The sequence below is a fragment of the Ylistrum balloti genome, unplaced genomic scaffold (genome assembly GCF_031769215.1).
Source record: "Ylistrum balloti isolate Yb309-2 unplaced genomic scaffold, AGI_CSIRO_Ybal_v1 Utg371000, whole genome shotgun sequence".
NCBI lineage: Eukaryota > Metazoa > Mollusca > Bivalvia > Pectinida > Pectinidae > Ylistrum > Ylistrum balloti.
The window spans coordinates 954,312-974,672 of record NW_026782558.1 but is presented as its reverse complement, the minus strand read 5'-3'; the positions used below and the strand labels follow the sequence as shown (position 1 = coordinate 974,672).

The 20,361-nt window shown below is 33.6% G+C and overlaps 1 pseudogene; it reads left to right on the top strand.

The window, feature by feature from the left end:
• The first annotated feature begins 1,682 nt into the window (after nucleotides 1-1,682).
• LOC132559943 (uncharacterized) lies at nucleotides 1,683-18,812 on the top strand (annotated as a pseudogene).
• Nucleotides 18,813-20,361: the final 1,549 nt, after the last annotated feature.

The window sequence follows — 20,361 nt, the reverse complement described above, 5'->3', positions numbered from 1 at the left end:
CCAGAGATATACAAAGTACATTTTTTTGATAAGAACTCGTTTAAATCTGTACCTTATGATAATTACACTATTGGACTGTAAAATAATCGCACTCTTCATTTAATAGTGAACTCTGTTTATAACGAAAGAATAATGTTGATGCTTAAGTTGATTTGGTTAAAAGACTATTACATCAACAAATTTAAGAAAATGAAAATCTGATTTCGTCATTTGATTCCATATCATTATGTATTAATTATCTGATATAACAATATATATCTCAACGTTATGTACATATAATAGGCAAATGATATATATTGGTAAATGTATGTAATTAATCTTTTTCTCTTTTGCCTAATGTATGAACAGGTAAGATGACTGGTGATTGGAAAAAGAAGGGAAAACCGACATATTAACAAAACCATCACCCTAAAGCGGCAACATAGTAAAAACTATATTTAGAAGCACCGACTTTCCCGGAAGCTATTGACAATGAATAAGATTTTCAGGGAGAGCAAGCTTCTTCTGTGTCACCAACATCTACCATTTAATTCTGTCTGTCCAAGGAAAGACAAGCCCTCGATTTCTTCTTGAAACTATCGGCAGCTGAAATCTAATCAAATTATATATACGACCTTAAACAGAAATGTCCCAGGATACACAACAAAGACCTCAGAGTCTTAAACAAAACTCACAAGAAGGTAATATGAATCATTTGTATTAGTCTTCCAAAGTGATGGGTTTATCTCCCGAAGTGACAAGTAAGAGATGTTATGTCCAATTTGCAGCGATACTATTTTTGTCCTTTTTTATGTCAAAAGCCATATTGAAACACAACTGACACTAATTTTACGTCTAATCATTCGCTTACACGTCAGTACATCCGTATAATGATATGCTTTCGAGTAGAGTTAGTCTCGCCGACTTAGAAATAACTACACTTGTCTGTTCTGCTTATATCTTAAAAAGGCAGTAAACACGGCTATCTTATTTTTTGTAATGACTAAGAACACAGATCGACCAATAGTGAATGGAACAGTGGTTCCGAACTAAGCTCAAAAACAGTCGTGAATTATCCATCATTATACATAATTTTTTTATATGAACACACATACTAGCAGACACTATACAAAAGATAAATTGTTCCAAGCGCCAGATAGGCATTTCGTCAACCGCATTAGTTGGAATTCACATCATTTAAAGGCTTGAAATTAGATACAAAAGTACGATGTGTTCCAAAAAATATATAATGGATGAAACAAATGAAAGTTGCTGATACATTCACAGATCTATCGATTAAATAAATGATATAAAAGAAGACAAACATGTTAATTTTAACACTTCGTTCTAGATTGTTCAATAAGTAGACGACGACATGACGGGGATGTATTTATGATAATTATCCCTAGATGGCGGCTCTTCGAAACAACAAACCTAAACCTACTTTCCAAAATAGTCTATTCATCACCTTATTGTGTGGGGGGAGGAGGGTATATACACGGAAACTCCTGAAAAATTACAAGGAGAAAAAGACCACGAGTTCCGGCAGAGTAAGCGTTTTCTGCTTCATCGACGACACCCACCATGTAAACCTTTGTCAATCAAAATCTCAAATGAGAACAATGAGAACCATCAGACAAACTAACGAGCATAAAACACGTCCAGCGTCATGTCGAAATGTAATACTCCTCAATGAGATCACTATGGCGACCATAAAACTTCCCTATGACTTTTATCGATCTGCATCTTTTGAACCCTTGAGTTACGAGTCCGTTGACGACTTTCTAGTAGGAGAATTGTGATAATGGGAACAGGACCTTGAATATCGAATCAGCTGTGACATGTAAATACCATAAAGTGGAGATGCAAGGATATTGCTATCCAGAAATGGAAAATTCCCAATACTGAAATTGAAATCATCACGTTTATTATACAGCTTGATATTAATATAATTATTACAGTATAAGTTAGATAAACTAAATATCACCTGTATTTTTTGTGTATCCAATGATGACTCCATTGCTTTGTGGCATTTTTCCTGTATACATGTAACAAGTCTTTGTTTGAGATATATATATATACGCGGAACATTCACATCGATACTGGATACAATAGGTCCCGCACCACATCTTGTTCTTCACATTGAACTTCATCTCTAACAACATGTCATCGTATTGACTTGTCGAAGAAAGAAATACTCTTACGAAGTAGCTTCCAATCATCGTTCCATGTGACCCAAGATTCAAGCCTAAAATTATCCAAACTATTAAACAAAATTCGTGGAAAAGGGTTCCCATCTTTCTGCTTTCTTTGTTAGAAACCAAAACGAGAAGCAATTAATGCCTTGTTCAAGTTATCAGGGTGGTTGACCTGTTCCGCCGTGTTAACACTGGAGCGTATGAACTAAAAGTGATGAATATTGCATCACACCTGTACTTTTCATCCGCATTGTGTATAGGCATGCCGTTGCTACCATGTAAATTTATGGTTACCTTAGGCCAAGGACAAAATGTTTCGCATACTGAAATAACTCTCTTTACAGAAATTTTAATTTCGTTAATGAAGACATAGTGGGGGAAAATGTTTCACGTTGCTTACAGACAGCTGTGTGTGTAAAATCTATTTTCGGTTTTCACAAATTGTACAAGACACACAATTGAATAGCACCTTTTAATACAAATAAGAGTTAGATACGGCAGGGCCAAACAATAAATTTAACTACATCCTACAGATGTTTCGCCCTTGTAAATGACGCTAAGGGCGTATTTTTTAAGCCTAGGAGGCGACTGAGGAAAATCCGAAGTGACCAAAAGAAAAACCAAACCCCACAACTTGCAACAGCCCCATACTTAAACAGATTTCGTAATTTTCATTTATAAGATAATATTAGTACAATGTCGGGTACATGTGTATGAGTGAACACGTGGCGTGCAGGTTACGGCAAACCTTCAAATCAAGTCAATCAGCAGACATAAGTATACAGCAATGAATTAATTATATTAAAAAACAGTGTTTTCCATTATTCCGTCTTTTGAAATGCTTAATACAGTTGTAAGCTTTATCAATAGATACCAAACATCAGTGTGACATACAGAACTATTATTCACCCGATGAATATGTGTCACTCCTATGCCCATGGGGATGAAATACCAGGAACTTGGGTCATATAATTCCGGTGTGTCAGTGCAGAGGTAGAATGAATTATAGCCTCCAATTTATTAAACAAAAACATTTTGGTACCATGTGACTGAGATATATCCTGCAACCGGCGATGCCATTGTCAAAATGTATCTGCCACATATATTTTTGCTGCATTCGGCAGCTAAGGAAAACAGCTGTATTTTAATACGTTCAGTAATTCGACAGCATTACTCTCTGAATTTAATTTAAAATTACGTTTAACAATATAAACAAGTGCTTTTATATGTTGTAATGGATAAGTTTGTTAATTGTCATATCCTTTGAGGTTTGGAACTACATTTCTTCGCGGAGCAATAATTTTGTCGTCCGTCATCAGGCAAAATTCAACGTAACGTAAACGACATGAAAACAAATTTGAACTACAAAACTGCTGAAGCTTTGAGTGTCTTATTTTCAACCAATATTGCAGGATAAATAGAATACATGCGCAGTGGCTCGGATCAGAAAGACAAAAGGAGCTCGCCTTCACCCTCACCCAAGTACAGCTTATATTTTAGGGCACTGACCATGAACTCTCCATGTATATAAAGACTTAAAATCTTATTTTCTTGGTTCTCAAGCTGCTGTCATTAATCTGTCCAATTGAGTATTTATAAAAGGATTTTCGAGTGATACGATGATTGAATGGTTATCTGATTCTATACTTACACATATTCAACATCTAAATTCAATCCACGTAATGTTAACGTTTCCCCACCAATTCACGCAAGTACGGGTATGCGCTCTCAAGTTGCTGTCAGTGAATATGAAACTGAAGCTGGACTAGAGGTTTCCAGGGAAAAGGAAATGACTGAAAAGCTTATCCATTACTGCCAAAACCATAGATTGGTTGCATAGGGCAACGGAAATAACCATTGTTCAACTAGTTAATAAAGAAAGAAATGCGACATATAAGTGGTTTTTCTCTACAGATCTAGTGTATACACGTTCACCGTTAGGCACTATGAGAGTGGTGTATTTGGTTTCATTTAAATGGTGCTATTCTTGATTTCGTAAAATTTCAAGTTTTAACGAGACAATTGTTGAAATAACTAGAAAAATTAATTCATTTCCATCAATTCAAATTTGAGGCAGAAGAGTATATTGTTTTCCACTCTCAATCCTCTGTGACGCCTAATTAATTGTTGACGAAGTCTCCAAAAACAAATAATTATATCCCATTTATTTTGTTTTTAATGTACCCAGGTGTATTTATTTATCTGTATATCTGTATAGAATATGCCTTGTTTTGCTACATGTACTTTAACAATAGTAAATAAATAAACACCATTTGATACCCTACTGGGTTATGTGATTCTCCAGTTTACCGTGTATCTTTTTTCTGTTATCAGACTTCTATTAATACCTAAGTTGCTTATATATATTTATAATAATCCCAATACAGGTATAAATAGCCCGTGCTAAATTTTTCCTTAAGGATTATTTTTGTCCTGCCTAATACGTTTTAAAAAATGTAACGATTTACGGATCAATAAAAACGAAACAGATACACAAATCGTCTTCATATAAAAAAACAGGAGTTTAAACTAAAATTCAATAAAACTTAACAAAATATGAACAAAAGAAAGATTAGGAAGATGAGACCAGATGTTCCGGAAGAGTAAGCGTCGCCTTCTGCGACACCCGCCATGTAAATTTATGAATATGAATGTACATATTTCTTCCTTCGTTTAGTTTTCGCCCTTTTCTTTCAGGGAAGGGGAATTTGATATAAGGACGAAAACTTGTTATCCTTATATTCGATTTCTACATAACAGCCAGAGGGTGAAATGAACATAAAATATCACAGAGAATAGGATTTAAAGTTCACTACTTAGTTAGGATATGACGAGACCAAACTTACTCAGGACATATTTATCACTTTGTATAACACTGAACACTAACGGCTGCTTGCTATCAATATACATTCGCTGACTACCGTGTAGTGATCACCACTGAAATGTTGAGCTATCAGTGCAAAACACTAGTACTACAGCTACTAATGCCACGCTAGCTACGACCACCGAAACCCACTACCTGTGTCATATACACACGAACTAGACTATCAGCTGTACTCGATCTCGGTACTCGAGAACTAGCGTCGTCACACAACAGCTAACACTCAAATCGGGTAATGATACAGATCAAGATAAGAATTGATCCGCCACTTTTGTCTTTCTGTGCCTAAACCTACCAAATAGTGTCAACTATAGCTGTCATATGAACAGCACGACTAGCTTCGGGAGACTGGCGCTCTTGTCGTTTGGTTGATTGGTTGACAGGTTTTCTGTCTGCTCACCTTCTCCTGTTGCCAGGTATCGCCCCTGCTCGATTTAGAAGACGGCTCCGAGACCTAATAATACCATTCTCTGAGACATGTCCAGAAGTTGAAAGGAAGGATTAAGGGCCTACATAGATTTAGTTTAGGTTAGGGTAATTTTGAAGTCCGCCAAATGCCTTTAAAGAAATATTGTATGGCCCGACACTATCCGGGCCACCGTTTAAAGTCCCGTCCTCCGGACTCTGACTAGAAGTTAGTGATTAAATCGGTACAGTTGCAAATATACACTTGTACACTTGAACTTAAATATTTTTTGGTCGTCCCATCCGAAATCCTTTCTAATCGATCGACAATGTTACTTGATTACTCTAATTACTAGTTGCTTTCTGTTGCTCTTAACGTCTGCAACATCCTATCTATAACCAGGGAGTAATCATCGCTCTCTAGTGGTGGTCACGTAAACCTGTTTACACAAGTGTACCATTGGAGCGTACAAATGCTCCCCAAAAACAACTTTTTAATTTTTTTAACAAATGGCAATCCTTCTGTAACAAAGAGATAACGACCTTGAATTCTGTACACTGCACATCGTCTAAGTATGTTCAATTTATGGTAATTTTTATTATCCTTGTTTAACTGTTTGTAATGTTATGCTGCGAACACGAAATGACTGACTGACGGACGGACGGACATTTTGTTTTTAATTTCATTCGTATGCTTTTGAAACTTTTTTCCTATTGATATATAACATTGTCTGGACTGGCATCACATGATTCCTTTTCAAGATTGTACAAAAGACACACAATAGCACCTTTAAATGATTTAGAGTGTGATACTGTAGAGCCAAACAATGAATTACACTGCATCATACAGCTGTTTCTCCTGTCTAGGACTCATCAGTGATGCTAAGGGCCTAATTTTGAAGCCTATTGGGCGACTAGGGAAAATCCAAAGGGATCGAATAAAAGTCAAAACGGGGAAGTGAAACAGCTATATAATTATATAAATTTCGTAATTTTCATTTATAAGTTATTTTTAGGACAGCGTCAAGTACAGTTGAACTTCCGACTGTTTTTAGAGGGACACGTGTACATCTTTCAAGATTTTCTTGAGTGTGACCAAGCTATATCTTAATTATAATTTTGGACCTTTTTTTAACCACATCCGACCTCAGCAATATGTAAAATGTTGGCAGCCAATTTTAAAGAAGCAGGGGCCTGAATAGTATTTGGGACCATCCGAGGACAGAACATATCTCATTAATTGAAGCTCTTTTCATTACCACAATCGTACACCAGAAATGAGTTTCGAGTTGTCGGTCATATTGAAAGTGGCAAGAGTTTGAATAACGTTTAAGACTGTTTGTTTACCATGTTTGTTAGCCATGTCATCAGTAGAAGTCATTGATAATCTCGTATATTACATGTAAGGGACGTGATATGTTTAGTAGGAAACCAACGTGGATCTGTTTATGCCCTAAATATCATACATATTGACACGGACGTTTGACAGCAAGAAGTTCTCGTTAGTTTCAGCAGCTGGATAAGAACTACACATCAAGCGATAAAGATAACCTACCATTAGTCGAACATAGCGAATCAGACTGAATATATTAATAAAACCTTCCATTATGATAAAATAAGGTTATTGACAGCGTTTAGACATTTATCAAATCAAAATACGAACCTTCGTTTTAATATCCGGATACTACATTCCGTGTTACAAAAGGAGAAAGCAGAAAGGGGTTTCGAAAGAATCTTGTTTGAGGATAATGGAATATTTCATTATCATTTATACAAATTTAGTTACAGCTATGAGTTCTTAACCATTAATTCAATGTTTAATTTCAAATCGTGTGTCCTTTGAATGTTATACATCCAACTGAATCAAACCCAAATGCAGTCAAATAGCTTCTTTTATGTTCCAGTTATTGCGGACAGCCGTAAATGTTTAATCTGCAAGAGACACGGCTGTTTTATTTTCACGAGAGTTGTTGTATCAAGGCAAGTGTTCAGAGTGGGAAACAAAGTACAGAAGGAAAGAGAACGCAGGACAGGAAGGGAAACGGAAACCCGGAATATGTAAAATATTGTCTGTGAGGTTTATCAGCGGAACTATAAAATGGTAAAGCATATAGTTTACTTAAACGAGACATAGGTATCACAATGTTTATACAAAACCATTAATCATATATCAACTCCTAGCCCAGTCTTTTCTAAAAACTTATTTTGATAAAAATACTCTACCTCAAAATACAAACATAGGAAATACTTAATTAAAACTTTATCAAATTTTCAATCTTCATAGGACTGATAAATTCTATAAAAACAATTAAAAAAACATGCATGTACTTTTGAAAAACGACAATCGGTACCCATATATCAAACGAAATGAAAATAAATAACACTGAAACTCTACCCTCCGTGCTGTTCCAGTACATAAATCATAGCCTACATCCACTTAATATCAAACAGCATTTGTTGTGACACCAGATAATTATCAGATCGACCGCCAGTTCCTTCATTAAAATTTAGTATTATTAGGCATGTAGTCACGCAATCATTGCTGTTAATATTGATAAGTAATCATTTCAGTTGCAGGTCGAATAATCCACTTTTTTCGAATACCTGCTCTATAACTGTTCAATTTCATTCGCAAGTTCTAGATATCATTAAAAAAGTGCAGTCAAATAAAAATTTAATTGATTGCTCCGATCCAGTAATATCCTATCGACATCAACATTCATAAAACGACTATTATTGATATTTGGTAAACAATCTACATACATATATCCCCTGTTTCAGTACCTTCACATCTGTAAGTTTCTGAACTAGAATAGAGCAAATGCTTAATTTTAATGAAAGTTACTTCTTTACAAAATTATCAAAAACTTGAAATTTATTGAAACATGGGCAAGTGGCATTCTGTACATCAGTGATAAATCATTAAGTTGGTAGTAATTATCCTTGCGTAAAAACATTCAATTCGTCGGTTTTAAGATTTGATGTTTACAAATTTGGTATGTGACACAGGGAACAATTTCGTTGCCTAATTAGACAAAATGTGGTAAGATTTAACAATGTCCGATTTCGTCCGATTTTTGTTCTTACTACTTCCGGTGTAGATTTTTGGATTTATATAACATTCCCCTTTGTTTCATTAACATATTGAGCTCTTATATATGACGGCTTCCATGCAGTATTCCATTTAATGGCTGTCACATATCGATCAGGGTATAACTACCGCGTAATCCAACTATTCCCGATAAACAAATGCAGAAAATTTGACTGAAAAACCACGATTCCTGACCAATGTGTCCAGATCATCAGAATTCCTGATCAATATGACCAGATACATGATTCCTGATAAAGATACTAGAAATTCAAGGTTAATATTACCCTAAAAATCATTCCTTATATTTTTGTTCGTTTACTTTCGTGTACTCTTTGTATGATCATAGCAATTTAACAGGCTTGCCAACAACGGTAACAAAGCGTAGTACCTCGATAACTGTGAAATGTACGTCTAAAGCAAGGCACATGCACACGTGCGTGTCTAAATAATGGAGACAAAGGCATATTCACGTCACGTGCCAAAACTGTACATCCACACGTGCGTGTCTGAACAATTGAGACAAAGGAATATTCACGTCACGTGCCAAAACTGTACATCCACACGTGCGTGTCTGAACAATTGAGACAAAGGAATATTCACGTCACGCGTCAAAACTGTACATCCACACTTGCGCGTCTGAACATACATCCAGTGGAATCACACTATAATTCTTACGCCCAAACCTGTTAAGACTTTACAAAATTAACAATGACGTTCAATACCGATTGAACCTTTTCACTTCTGTTTTGACAAAAACGATATGCCATTTGTACAAATTATTGATTTTTTCCGGTAAAGGCAGCTTTCAGAAAGAAATCACTCATTTAATATTCATTTACATGAAGAAGTTCAGTCCCATTCACAAAAAGTAGATAAACAGAATATCTTCTGACATTTATCCCTATAAATATTATACGTGTATCTATGTCTTGTCTAATATAGTGATACGTGTATCTATGTCTTGTCGGATATAGTGATACATGTGTCTATGTCTTGTCTGATTTAGTGATACTTGTATCTATGTCTTGTCTGATATAGTGATACGTGTATCTATGTCTTGTCTGATATAGTGATACGTGTATCTATGTCTTGTCAGATATAGTGATAAGTGTATCTATGTCCTGTCGGATATAGTGATACATGTATCTATGTCTTGTCTGATTTAGTGATACTTGTATCTATGTTTTGTCTGATATAGTGATACGTGTATCTGTGTCTTTGCTGATATAGTGATACGTGTATCTATGTCTTGTCTGGTATAGTGAAACATGTATCTATGTTTTGTCTGATATAGTGATACATGTATCTATGTTTTGTCTGGTGTAGTGATACGTGTATCTTTGTCTTGTCTGGTATAGTGATACGTGTATCTATGTCTTGTCGGATATAGTGATACGTGTATCTATGTCTTGTCTGGTATAGTGATACGTGTATCTATGTCTTGTCTGATATAGTGATACGTGCATCTATGTCTTGGCTGATATAGTGATACGTGTATCTATGTCTTGTCTGATATAGTGATACGTGTATCTATGTCTTCGCTGATATAGTGATACGTGTATCTATGTCTTGTCTGGTATAGTGATACGTGTATCTATGTCTTGTCTGATATAGTGATACATGTATCTATGTTTTGTCTGATATAGTGATACATGTATCTATGTTTTGTCTGGTGTAGTGATACGTGTATCTATGTCTTGTCTGGTATAGTGATACGTGTATCTATGTCTTGTCGGATATAGTGATACGTGTATCTATGTTTTGTCTGATATAGTGATACGTGTATCTATGTCTTGGATGATATAGTGATACGTGTATCTATGTCTTATCGGATATAGTGATACGTGTATCTATGTCTTGTCTGGTATAGTGATACATGCATCTATGTCTTGTCTGATATAGTGATACGTGTATCTATGTCTTGTCTGATATAGTGATGCATGTATCTATGTCTTGTCTGACATAGTGATACGTGTTTCTATTCCATCCCTATAGTTGTGATACGTGTATCAACTCCGTCCCTATAGTTGTGATACGTGTATCTACTCCGTCTCTATAGTTGTGATACGTGTATCTACTCCGTCCCTATAGTTGTGATACGTGTATCTACTCCGTCTCTATAGTTGTGATACGTGTATCTACTCCGTCCCTATAGTTGTGATACGTGTATCTGTTCCATCCCTATAGTTGTGATACGTGTATCTACTCCGTCCCTATAGTTGTGATACGTGTATCTGTTCCATCCCTATAGTTGTGATACGTGTATCTACTCCGTCCCTATAGTTGTGATACGTGTATCTACTCCGTCTCTATAGTTGTGATACGTGTATCTACTCCGTCTCTATAGTTGTGTATCTATCTTTATAATTGTCCTTTGTATAAAATTATATGATATAATGATGAAATACATATCTTTTCAAGTGTGTCGTATTCTTTTACTTCCTATTGTCATTTTGATATATATACCAATATTGTTGAATCAATTGAGTTTTGTAACTATATTCCATAAACCGAAATTTAGATTTATTATGAAAAAAATATGAAATCTACATTTAACGTTCCTGATACACATCAGCATATACCATGTAACGGAGTCCACTATAGTCATGTTTTTCAAAACATCTTCTTTAAAGGCACATTTAGATATCAATTCAAAACAGTGAATATTTACAGATGATCACAGAATTATCATAACGTAGGAAATGTTGATGGTCACCTGAAATTAGCAATATGGAATATAAAGGTTAAAGGATAGTTATCAAGTGTCATGAAACAGAATTGTGACACTGAATATAGTAAGCCAGTGTCAATACATGCATACCATCAAAACTGTCATTCTATACTAATAATTCATACTATCAAGTTATTCCCAGTAGGAAATGAACACTGTTATTCTCAACAATACATTTTTTCTTTAAGAAATACAATAAAATTAACTTCCTCCCCGGGAAGAAATGCGAGACTCATTTTGGTAATTAAAACACTCTTTCATTCATACACAACATTTGATTTTACCATATCTGGGTGTTGAGAGGAAGATTTTTGAAATCCGAGTCAATTTGACCGCTTTTGGCCACGATCATCAGGCCACTGTGGGTTGGGGACTGTAATATTTCATAATTTTGGTTTATCTTAAGCCAGGGAAGGTTTATGCGAAATTTTATTGAAATCGGATCAGTGGATTTTGAGAAGAAGTCGAAAATGTTAAATTGTTTTTTACGAACGCACGACGCCGGATGAAGGTGATTGCAATATGTAACTGAAGCAACTTAAGATGCTTCCATAGATACTGAGCATTTGATTCTTCTAACATAACTGGGTGTTGAGAAGAAGACTTTTAAAATTTCAGTCAATAAATAAGAGTAATTAATAAGATGATACCGTCTGCATAAGCTCTGGGATTCTGGAAAATTATATCTAACATTTGATATATATTTTTTATTCTTTTCAAATTGCGGTGAAATATTTAAGTGAATTCTTTTTTATTTGTTACGCCTAACTTGTGGAAATGTTTTGTTTTGTTTTGTTTTGGGTTTTTTTTTTTAAGTATCCTGATCCAGAACAGAGACGCATATATCACGTGATATATACGTCTCTGTCCAGAACTACTCGCTCGATTGGACCCGACCGGTCTATTTGGAACGACCTGATATGAAGAATTAAGCTGATAATGATAGCATTCTGAATTGAATAAACGTGGTGGAACGAACTCAGAATACAAGAAATAGACTCTCCCAGGTTCGATACGTTAAGGTATACAAACAAAAATTCGTTAGGAAGCATCAGCAGGGTTGTTTCCTAATCTCCATCATCTAGAATACCGATACTGATACAGACATCATCAATTATGTAAATATTTCTCGTCGATTATTATAATAACTGAGAAAGTCATTATGATCTATATTTAATGTTTCCGGCACTTTGTGCCTTTTGTAGTCATCATTTTAACCATATATTGTTGTGATTGTAAATCATTTAAAGGAAACAAGAGTTTGCTTTGAAATTTAGCGAGAGTCACAAAAGGGAGACAACTCTGATATGTTAAATTTTCAACACCTGGCTTCATGCCAGCATTATATTTCCAAGTCGCTGTTTAGCCTGAATGGTAATATCATGTCAGTCATCAATTTTGTCGGAATTATTTATTACACAGAAAAGATTCCAAATATCTTTGAAGCTAAGTAGAATATTATTCCGATTAGGGTATATTTCTTAAATACTAGTCGTGAAGTACTATCAAGCTCAATTTGAATATGTTCAAAATGATATTAAAATCAGATCCTTTGCAATTTTTTTTATCGATTTTAGTTTAGGTTTCATTTGAACAGAAGGAAATTAACCTTGATTTAAACATATTTCATTGCATATAAATATACATAAAGGATTGGGCACAAGTTTTCCAACTTATACTAAGCCCGTTCCAAGTAATTAGTATTTAATATAAATGTTGATGATGGCCTATTGTTATATATACATATATATACAATCATAAACAGAGAAAGGGAGAGAGTTACAAAAACAACATATACCTATAACTCTTACTAAGAACAATAAGTAATGTTGTCTAACCCGACTCGGGTGACAATCACCATTATAAATACTGATCCACTGTTCTTGTCGTTCAAACTAACTATTAACCTTAGGCACACTGACAAAATGTAATATCGTTTTGTTAATTTGTGTAAGGGTAGTCACATCCATTTAATTTACCTTATACATGTTTGTTTGAAATTGCTTGTCCGTTTGAACACGGGTCGGTAGAAAAATCCCTAATGTATTTAATCATGGCTGTAGGTTATTACAATATTTACCATCACATCTTATTTGCTATTTGATATCTCTTCACAAAAAAGGTTATTAAAAACAAAATTTGTGTGTAGCTTGTACAAATAATTTTGACGGGGTTCAATTAGTCAAACTGTGATTTTCATACATACTCAAGGAGAAAAAAATATTAAAAAAGAAAAATAGGTTAATATGAGGTTAAGTGTCATATTCTGTTCGTCATCGGCTCAGAAAAAACGATACCTGGAAGGTTAACCCGGTATCATACCAGGAAGATAAAAAAAATTTCAACCGTGGGAGACAAACTTAATATTCTATCGTACACCATGAAGGATACACCTTTATTTCCGTCTTAAGTAATTTAAGTCATATTCTGTGTGTTCAGTTTGTATTTCATAGTGAGATTTGTAATTTTATGTAAATTTGAAATTTTGTTTATCAATGTTTTTATGAATAAATTTGTATTTGTATTACCAACCTTACGCTTCACCAAATGGAGCTACATGTATCTCTAAAAGAACACACTTTTTCATACATTTGATGTCATTTTAAATCGATCGTATAGTTACGGTTAGCAATACATTAAAAAGTAACTACGTCACTGGTACAATCCTACGTTTTCTCTATTTCTTTTTCTTTTATCAATTTCATTAAAATGAAGAAAAAAATAGAAAGTATTCATGGAAAAGACCACGCACAAAAATACAAATACCATATCCTGTTTTGAAACAAATCAAATGAATTTGAAATGAATATTTTGGTAAAAAAATCTAATCTAAAATCGTTGAGAAAATATCCATATGAAATATATATATAAACTAACAAATTTGTGAATTTTTCTCTCTTTTTTTACTTTAACCGACCGTTCTACAGAAAGTTCCATCTTGGGCTTTCCAAGCTGATTATGGAATTCAAATTATTTGACAACATCGTCTCTACCAATATTATACTGACGCTTTTCCTGTCTAAGTAATGCATGAAATAATTTAAGTTTAAGGCATTCTTGATTTCACTACAGCAAAATCACTTCAATTCCTTCAACTTCCTCAATTTCTTTTTTATGACTTTAAATTCATTGACTTAAAGGTTTATTTTATGTGTTCTAGGGTGGAGGTAAATTTTCCAGAGCAAAATGATAAAATGCAGATATAATTTTTCCACACTTATATTATTTAAGTTAGCCAGTCACTGAATGTCTGTAACGTTTCCGAAACACAGATTTGCCATGAATCACAAACTGAATTTCCGGAACAAGGAGTAGGAGTTCCTACCACGAAAGTCATAAGATCACTTATCATCTCCAAACGATCCTGTATACAACATTCTCTACATGATAAAGTATATCACATCAGTATACGTTTAATTCCTAAAGTTTCTATATAGACTGTAGTATAAGACATTGCACGCAGATCCACATTGTATGCAGATCCAAACACACTAATAAAATCAACATGTCAATCGAGTCAGCAATCAAGGTCAAATCTGATGAAATAAAGACAAAATATGAAAATAGGAAAGAATCAGACCAGGTGTTCCGGAAGGATAAGCGTTATGATACAGCTCCATAGCACGTATATAGTAACATTGTCTGTCATTATAAGCATTGAAGTCAGTGACTTAATAGTTGCTCTCAGTTCCGAAACCTTCTTCTATGACTTTGAAAAATCGACATTACGCACCAATGCTTTGCTCAGACAAATTCATGTTAGATCTAAGTGAGATTAATCGACTTTAAGATCTCATATTTATCTCCCAACCAAAACACAATTGTTAGAAAATCGATTTAAAGTTCATATATTTATCTCCAAACCGGAAACAGTTTAAGTTCTTTTTTCAATATTTATTGTTTGGTGATAGTGAGTAAACTAACACATTTATTCATTGATTTTAATTTTCATAAAACCATAAAATATTTTTCAAACATTCGCATGATAAACAGCAGTACGATTTTTGATATATTTCATTCGTAACTATGAAATATGAATTAATGATTATTTTCTTTTGAATAAGATATATTGTCTTGAAAGTAAGCGTTGTTTTTCCCCTTCAGATCATGTTTTCATTTAAACAATAATCTGTTGTTTTGATAAGATTGTACTTCATATATTTGTAAATTGCCTTTCGGCTAATTTCGCAAAACTCACGTTTTAAACAAGACAATCTTTAGACATTAGGAGGTACAAAAGGAGAAAACGTGTTCTAGGCTCTGTTGAAGAACAAGGTTAAAGCCCTGCTCAGATAAGATATGACGAATGTTGCATGGTAATGCTAACATATCACCAATTTTTAGTAGTGCTGTTTTAACAAGCATGCTAAGAGTACAAAGGACCATTCATGAAACATGTTAACGAAACATTCACTACATATTTACATGGTTACATATAGATTGCATATTAATCTTGAAAGTTAAATGCAGCAATGAATTATAATATCAATGTGTGGTACATATATATCACGTTTTTAACGTGAATATGTTTGAACAGAAGACCAATGTATTTGTGTGTAAATATTTATTATCATAACCAATATAAGCACAACGTTTTATATAATAACTGTTTGTAGCATATATTGATTTAAACCGAAATTGTTCTTAATCGATTTCGTCTAATCGATAGGTCAGGAAACCTCCCAATAAAATATGTATAAATGTAAATTCTGACAAAAAAAATTAAATACAACCCAAAACCAACATTTGAATTTTAGGCGATTACACACCATTGACCATCACGGATTTCTACTGTTTCAGTACAATGTAGAATAACAAGACTTTATATGTATAGATACAAGCTCAAAAGTGACACAAAAAAAAACCCGTACAGATTCCACCATTTTGATTATATATCAGACATTGTCCAGATAACTTTGATGACATAGAGTTAGTTTCCATAAATAGTGCGGGTTCAAACGATCGTATTAAAACACAATTTGAAGTCAGCGTCGTTAGATATTCTTTGTTTCCAAGCAGTCGTTACGTCATCAGTTATGGATTTATAGACTAATGACTTCCAATAGTTTTTGTCAGTGTCGCGATGATATCCGGTAGATAACGTATTTGATACATTAATTTACTCTAAACAAAGAACATCTTGAAATAAATCCTTTATAGGTTAGATAATTTCTTTTCAATCAACATATTTTTTTATGTCCTTAAATTGAATAGATTTTTGTCATTTTCTTTCATTTCTATCAATGGTCTCTTGAACTCTGATAGTTGATGTAGAGTGAATGTTTTCAATAAAGCAATTGTCTATTTAATTTTATACTTTTCTGAGTTTTGGAAGGCCTGTCTCTCTCTAATCTGTCAACACTTGTCTCTGTGTCAATTGTAAACATTGTGCTTATATGTCTTTGTGTTCGTCTGTCGGTGCGTCTTGCTCAATCTGACGTTTCCTGCCCCTGTGCACGTGTCTGCTATTTGGTTCTTTTTGTCTCTCTTTGTAATTACCTGTCTATCTCCATTTCCTTTCTCTCAAAATCCACAACACATGACTATTAAAACAAGTTTATTTAAGGTTCTAAACTGACATCTTGGATCGATTGAAATCTCATGAATGATACTAAGTTATTTGAAAGCATGAAGTAGCAATGTATGGTATGTGTGAAATATTGTGATACGAGTGGTTGTACACAGATGTCTTGTATACACATACTTTTATTTCGATCTATTAATTAGTGTGTTGTGAAATATATTATGATATTGTCATGTATGTGCTTTGAAAAACTGAATAAAAACATAAGTAAATTTTATTTGATATCTGTATAAGCCTCTTACTTTTATTCTCTTATCAAGACTCTGGACAAACTTAACAATAAAATGTTGGATCCACTCTAGTATTGAAAATTCAGTTTTCGAAAGTATTCAAAGTACGCATCCATGCAGTGCAGAAGGGTAGACTTTAATTTTTATAATCTTTGAAACTGTTAATAGGTTTTAAAGCACATTGGTGTACACCGGAGTGCAAACGGGTCCTAGTACCACTTTTTACGTTGTTACAAGCTAATTTTGTTCTTTTCATATAATTCTGTTTATAGTTCAAAAGAATACTTTAATGAACACATTCTCCAACAATAAATGATATTTTATTATAGAGACGGATATTACAGCTTATGCTAATGGTTTTTACATTTAAATAAGACAGCAGAACACAAGAATCTCCTATTACGGTTGTAGGATTCACAGATAGTTAACATTTCCTGTAAGCCTGTAACACTCGTGCTTATATTAAACACACATGTAACAAACATACAATATAAAGATTCTAATTTGCTGATATCAAGATAACCATACTTTTATTATTTTTTTATATCATTATTAAACTTCCCGGATATATAGTTTCTTTACCGGACGAAGATGCATTTAACGAAAATAAACCTAACACCGCCCTGACAAAACCGAGAATCTGTGTCCTCGTATGTAAATCCATGAGACTAAATTGTCACTGCGTGACTTTTTTTTCAATATCGTAGTTAAAAATAAGAAAACTATTGAAAAAGGAAGGAGTGGTTTACATATTTGAAGTTAAGCCTGATCTGACGACCTAATACTTCCTGGTTGGGGATAGAACCGTCTGGCCGTTCTATACACGGCTGCTGTTCTGTTTGTTTATATATACGTACACATGGAAGAGAGTGAATTAAACACGAAGGGTGTAACGTTAAAATGACAAACAGTAAGTACCTTTTTTGTAAATTTGGACATTGAATGAGTATAAGTGGATAACACTTATAGTAACAAGACTTAATCTTAGTATTTTGTATTTAAGTGGAATATGAAATACAGGTTAAATAAAGATCTAGGTTAGAATGATAGAGATATATGGAGGTTGAATGAGGATCTAAGTTAGAATGATAGAGATATATGGAGGTTGAATGAAGATCTAAGTTAGAATGATGGAGATATATGGAGGTTAAATAAAGATCTAAGTTAGAATGATAGAGATATATGGAGGTTAAATGAGGATCTGAGTTAGAATGATAGAGATATATGGAGGTTGAATGAAGATCTAAGTTAGAATGATGGAGATATATGGAGGTTAAATGAAGATCTAAGTTAGAATGATAGAGATATATGGAGGTTGAATGAAGATCTAAGTTAGAATGATAGAGATATATGGAGGTTAAATGGGGATCTGAGTTAGAATGATAGAGATATATGGAGATTAAATGGGGATCTGAGTTAGAATGATAGAGATATATGGAGGTTGAATGAGGATCTGAGTTAGAATGATAGAGATATATGGAGGTTGATAGAGATGATATATATGAGATATATGGAGGTTAGATATATGGAGGTTGAATGAGGATCTAAGTTAGTTGAATGAGATTATGGAATGAAGATCTAAGTTAGAATGATAGAGATATATGGAGGTTGAATGAGGATCTAAGTTAGAATGATAGAGATATATGGAGATTAAATGAAGATCTAAGTTAGAATGATAGAGATATATGGAGATTAAATGGGGATCTGAGTTAGATTGATAGAGATATATGGAGATTAAATGGGGATCTGAGTTAGAATGATAGAGATATATGGAGGTTGAATGAGGATCTGAGTTAGAATGATAGAGATATATGGAGGTTGAATGAGGATCTAAGTTAGAATGATAGAGATATATGGAGGTTGAATGAGGATCTAAGTTAGAATGATAGAGATATATGGAGATTAAATGAAGATCTAAGTTAGAATGATAGAGATATATGGAGATTAAATGGGGATCTAAGTTAGAATGATAGAGATATATGGAGGTTAAATGAGGATCTGAGTTAGAATGATAAGAGATATATGGAGGTTGAATGAGGATCTAAGTTAGAATGATAGAGATATATGGAGATTAAATGGGGATCTGAGTTAGAATGATAGAGATATATGGAGGTTGAATGAGGATCTGAGTTAGAATGATAGAGATATATGGAGGTTGAATGAGGATCTTGGTTAGAATAATTGAGATATATGGAGGTTAAATGAGGATCTAAGTTACAATGATAGATATATATGGAGATTAAATGAGGATCTTTGATTAATATACATTATGGAAGACCTTGCCACTGATTGAGATTTTTTAATTCCAGGTTCACAATAGGTGACAATATGGTATCTTGGAGACCATTTATCTGCATTTTCCTGGCTCTGATGTCCGGGTGTATGATGAAGACGTCAACGGCGATGAACTGCACAATTTCGGGACATGGTATTCATGTGTTGCACAATCTTAAATCAGTACAATTTTTTAGCAATTTTGAAGCAATGGTGGATTATTTTTTATAAATAAGTTAATATGTCTGTCTTGATTAAACGATGGTCAAATCGAATTTTAAAAAAAAACATCAATTCGACAAGAAAAATATCTCTAAAATGTATTTTAAAATTGATCTCATTTAAATTGTTAATTGTCGTTCCATTCTTTTAGTGATTCATACACACGTTTTTTTTTTTATTATTTTTTTTTTTTTTTTACATAAATGACGTGTTACCTATACCCTTGATGGGTCAGGACTCACAGCAAGGTTGACAAGACAAAACAAGACAGGCTAAGATATGCATTATAAAAGCCATAACAAACATGATGTACCCAATATATCTTTCACCTTCATTCACCATGTACACTTTATAATATGGTTTCTTATATACTCTATATTCTATACTTTCATTTTTTATTTTTTTATCCAACACTGTTTAATAGCTTTTTTGTAATTAAACTTCTAAAATTGAAAATTAGTTATGAAATCAGTAAAATATATTGCCATTATTCGGGAACTATGAAATATTGCACTACCAGGTGCTTAAAGAGTTTGGTGGTTCAGAGTAGGGTGTCGTTTTGTAGGTACTCCACTTCAAACGTTTTCTAAAAAGTAGGTAATTAAAAACCAAGTGTTTATGATTGGATGGTACTTTACTTTCAACTGTTTGTAATGTAGCATAAAACAAGATATAGTGTAAGATATCTTGTTTTACTGTGTATTTCTGATGAACTTCAAACGATGTCTGTCTTACAAACGTTTACCATTGGTCTATGAACATATGC